The sequence below is a fragment of the Chrysemys picta genome, unplaced genomic scaffold, assembly GCF_011386835.1.
Source record: "Chrysemys picta bellii isolate R12L10 unplaced genomic scaffold, ASM1138683v2 scaf3813, whole genome shotgun sequence".
Lineage (NCBI taxonomy): Eukaryota > Metazoa > Chordata > Testudines > Emydidae > Chrysemys > Chrysemys picta.
In genome coordinates, this window is record NW_027056514.1 from 1 (window position 1) to 5,000 (window position 5,000).

General features: G+C 56.1%; 1 pseudogene; it reads left to right on the forward strand.

Moving 5' to 3' along the window:
- The first annotated feature begins 601 nt into the window (after window positions 1-601).
- Window positions 602-4,940, forward strand: LOC135980512 (voltage-dependent L-type calcium channel subunit alpha-1S-like; annotated as a pseudogene).
- The last annotated feature ends 60 nt before the right edge of the window (window positions 4,941-5,000 follow it).

The window sequence follows — 5,000 nt, forward strand, 5'->3', positions numbered from 1 at the left end:
CTAGCTGTAGTAGTTGGTTCTGTGGTGTCCTGTGGCAAGGAGTTCCACAGGATGATAAAAAAATGGAGAATAGGGTGGGGGTCTGGGACACAGAACTCTGGGGCTCTAATCTGACACTGACTCACTGCTATCAGCCCCCAGCTGATCAGGCTGTCCTGTGAGTGGTGGGGCAAACCACACTCTGAGTAGTTACCTGCGGCCCTGCTGGAAGGAGGGCGTGGAGAGTGCAGGGTCTGAGCCCTCCTGCCACGAGACAAACCAGCAGCTCAGCCTGTCCTTTGGGACCCAGCGAGGCTCCTCACAGCTACCCGGAGCAGGAGCAGGAGCCCGCTCTGCCAGAGGGGTCCCAGAGACACAACAGAGCTGGGAGCTGAGAATGCCACAGGATTCATGAACCTCACTTCCCTAGGTTGGGATATTTGGTGGCAATAATGAAAATGGGGGGAAGCTGGGCATGGGGTTCACCTGGCTCTCCAGATCTATCTAGGTAGGTACTTATCTGCCCTCATCACCATAACATCAGAGCAACGGATTCCTCCTCACGCCCCCTGTGTGGCAGGGCAGCATCCTTATTCCTGTTTCATGCATGGGGAACGGAGACACGGAGGGGCTAAGTGCCAGGCCCATGGTTGCACAAGACATCTGTGGCAAAGCCAGGAACTGAGTACTAGGATGTGTTTCCTAATGGAGAGCACACTTGAATGGGAATCAGGAGACGTGGCTTCTACTCCCAGCTCTGCCACTGGCCTGCTGGGAGACCTGGGGCAAGTCATGTCCCTGGCCAGTGCCTCAGTTTCCCCACCTGTGAGATGGGGACAAGGAACATGGCCTCTTTTGCAAAGCACTTTGAGATCTACTGATGAAAAACTCCACAGAAGAGCTAGGCATTATTCTTATCATCTCCTGTCTAACACCTGGTCCCAGGACCACACGGGAGACATTTGGCCAAGCGGAGATGAGATGATGGAGTGTCCCCCTCCAACTGAGCAAGGCATTCCCCTCATCAACCTGCCCCCCATTTTTGCTTGTGCGCCCCAGTGGCACCCCTTGACGTAAGCAGCCTGTGTGCCTCTCCTCACGCTAGATACTGGACCTCTCTGAGCAACCTGGTGGCATCCCTGCTAAACTCGGTCCGCTCCATCGCCTCCCTGCTCCTCCTCCGCTTCCTCTTCATCATCATCATCATCTTCTCCCTGCTGGGGATGCAGCTCTTCGGCGGGAAGTTCGACTTTGAAGACATGGAGTTGCGGCGCAGCACCTTCGATAACTTCCCCCAGGCGCTTATCAGTGTCTTCCAGGTACGGGGCATGGGGTGCAGCGGGCATCAATCCCGCTGGTCTAACGCATAGAGGAGGGGCTGAAGTCAGGATACCTGGGTTCTTTTTTGGGCTCTGGGGGACAGTGTGACTTAGTGGTTAGAGCAGGGAACAAGGAGTCAGGACTTCTGGGTTCTGTTCTTTCTGGTCCAGTGGAATGGTTCTACTTGACCTGTTCTTTCACTCACCCTGTCTCCCAGATCCTGACCGGAGAAGATTGGAATTCAATCATGTACAATGGGATCATGGCTTATAAAGGGCCCTCCTTCCCCGGCGTGCTGGTATGCATTTACTTCATCATCCTCTTTGTCTGCGGGAACTGTATCCTCTTTCTAGCCAGTTGGGGAGTAACAGCTGGGCGTTTTCTTGTCTTATCTAGCACAGTCACATCTAGGTTCAAGTACACATCGGGGAAGAGCTATGGGGCTGGGTATGGTATGTTCAGACATCATAGTACCAGGAGTGAGGGAAATGATGCAACAGGAGTGGGGGTTAAAAGGGATGAAAAAATCCGTTGGGACACCAACAGAGATTCACTGGTGACAGCCAAGAGGCAGCTGTCATGGGTACACAGAGGGCTCGTTGCTGAACCTGGGGTTCTCCCCACCTGCCTGCGTACATTGCTTAGTGTCATCACACAGGCTCTCGCTAAGCCTGGGCCATGGAAGGGACTCATTCCTTACATATGAGCATGCTCCCTAAGCTCCTTAGCCCCACCCCCTCTCAGATATCTGCTCAATGTCTTCCTGGCCATCGCTGTGGACAATCTGGCCGAGGCCGAGAGCCTGACGTCGGCCCAGAAAGCCAAAGCCGAGGAGAAGAAGCGGAGGAAAATGTCCAGGTCGGTGCTGCTCTCTGCTGCTTAAAAGCGGGAACCCCCAAGGGCCCAGGGCTTGCAAATCAATGTGAGCTGCTGGTCTTGGGCATCATCTCAGCAGCATTCATTGCATCTCTGCCATGGCCTCACTCCTCACCTCTCTTTTGTGGTTCCCCCGTCCAGAAGTTACCCAGAGAAATCTGAGGAGGAAAAGCTCCTGCTGGCCAAGAAGCTGGAGCAGAAAGCCAAGGAATCCCCACCACAGCCAAGGTCAGTGCCGCGACCCCTCTGAGCTCGTCTGAACAAATGTCTAGGGGAACTTTCCCTGGCAGTTGAGGAGTACGGTACCCAGCAGTAATGTCTTCCCATTATTTGTCCTGTCGTGCATGAAAGGTGGATGGCCATGGCGGGAGGGAGGGAGATTTCCCCAGGGCCCACGGAATGACTGGGGACAAAATCCTGAGCTTCAGCAGACGCATCTCCGGAGACTTGTAGCAAGACGTCCATTCTGTATGCCCTGTAGGCCCGGATCATTCCTCTGACGAGCAAGCCTGCTTTCCCTGTCCCCTCCCAAAAAGCGTGGCGGGGGGACGGGGAGTGGGACTCAGTGGGTACAGGCCCAGGATCAAAGGTCCCGTATCAAAGGACTGTCTCGGTGGAGTTTCCACTCAAGATCTTTCTACACACACATGTTCACAGACACACACACATATAGGGCCCATCAGAGGCCCTTGTCCAACTGGCCAGTGATCCTGGCTCCCCTGCCCCTTGTTATTTATTATTAATTATTTCTATTATGGTAGCGCCTAGGAGCAGTGGCAGATTAGCCACTGGGCCCGGGGCCCCAGCCAACTGGGGGGCCCCCGGAAAAAATCTGCTGGCAGCAGCGAAAGCCTGGAGCTGCGGCCGCCGGGCGGGTGAGGCTGGAAAGTCCCCACGCACTGACCCTGTTCCGTGGCAGAAGTGTTGGGCAGGGGAAGCCCCCTCCACAGCAGCCAGACCCATGTCCCACAGAGAAGCACGGGGGTGGCGGGGGAAGCCTCAGCATCCAGACCCTGGGACTGAAGGAGCTCTCACACCCTGCTGTGGCCCCAGGGCCGTGGCACGGGACAGAGCTTCTTGGTCTTGGGGTGCAGTGGGGGGGGGCAGAAAGGAGCAAAAGGGGTTGTGGGGCTGTAGTGGGGGGGCAGAATGAGGAGGACCCTGGGTGGAACAGGGGCGGGCCCCAGGGGAAGGGGCAGAAAGGGGTGGGGCTGTGGGTGGGGCCACAGGCGGAAGGGGTGGGGAGGGGCCCCCCACTTGCTCTGGCCCAAGGCCCCAGGGAACCTTAATCCGCTTCTGCCTAGGAGCCTCCGTTGTGGGTCAGAGCCCCATTGTGCCAGGCACTGTACAAACACAGAACAAACAGATGGCTCCTGCCCCAGTGGGAGATCGGGGGAGCTCTCCCTGCCTCTCGCCTGCAGCATTGTCCCGCTGGCCTGCGGAAGGCTGGCACGCAGAGCCCTGGCAGTGCCACGGGTGGTGTTTCCGGGATGCTCAGTTAGTCGCCTCTCTCTCTCCTTCTCAGTTAAAAGTGGACGAGTTTGAATCAAACATGAATGAGATCAAAGACCCCTACCCTTCTGCTGACTTCCCAGGTAAGGCTCTGGCTTGATCCTTGCCTCCAGCCGGAGAGACTGAGGGAGCGATGGAAAGGGTTGGGGTGGCTTGCAGAGAGAAATCCCATTGGAGGGCTCTGGTCCCAAGAGTGCAGCTCAGCTAGTGGCTTATTATGATGCAGAAAGCCACATGGTTTGTTTCCAGCAGACGCCGAGCTGGAATAAACTCTGTGCAGTTCTCTGCAGCACTTGGTCTGTGTATGAGGGTAGGGGCATGATCAGGGAGTTCTACCTCTCTCTGGGGAGGATACCAGACTCTGCACATGCCTCTTCCTTTGCTTGTGGGGTGTTACTTGCCTCGCTGACGGGTGAGTCCTGCTGGCCACTAGGGGGCGCACTAGGCGACATAAGATGGGGGACCCCCCCACACACACACTGAGAACAATGGGAGCTGGGTTTGGCCTGGAGGATTTGAAGTCAGGACGTCGGGGGATACCCCAGGGTTTTGTCCTATGGGTCTCTAATGGCAAGCAGCATCTTGCTCCACAGCGGGAGTGTGAGTACCCCCAGGGGCTTTGGGGTGCGAGAGGAGCCACAGCCCTTCGTCTAACTGTGGTGGCCACAATCTCTCTGCCCAGCATAAAAGGAAACATGACCAGATGTCAGGTTCCTGATCCCTGCATGGAGGGTCAGAGCTGTTTTGCTGACTCATCCTGCAGCTGGACCACGGGCTCACATCATCCCCAACTCCGGATGGTTAAGGAAACAATCCCTCATTGGCTGCCCAGGATGGAGAGGGGCCAAGTGATCCTTCTCTACCTCTAAGTTTTAGCTTCTGCTAAGGTTTTTTTTTTTTTTTGGCTGCTGCTAAGTGAATGACCCCAACATGCGAGCTCAAAGTGACTGACTATGTTTCCCTCCCTCTGGCTGCTCCACAGGTGACGATGAGGAAGATGAGCCCGAAATCCCCCTGAGCCCTCAGCCACGCCCCCTGGCAGAGCTGCAGCTCAAGGAGAAAGCAGTACCCATGCCCGAAGCCAGTGCCTTCTTCATCTTCAGCCCAACCAACAAGTAGGTGCTGCTTCTCCTCCCATCTGTCAGAAACCCAGCAGTGATCAGCGAGGATAGAACCTGGAACCTCCCGACTGAGCTACAAAGTAACACCTTTAACTGTAATGGGCTGTTACAGCCTCTGGAGCAAGCTGTGCCCACACGCTGTCCCAGGGTAGAAGCATGCCGGTCACACAGAATGAGGGGTGCCACCCCCGA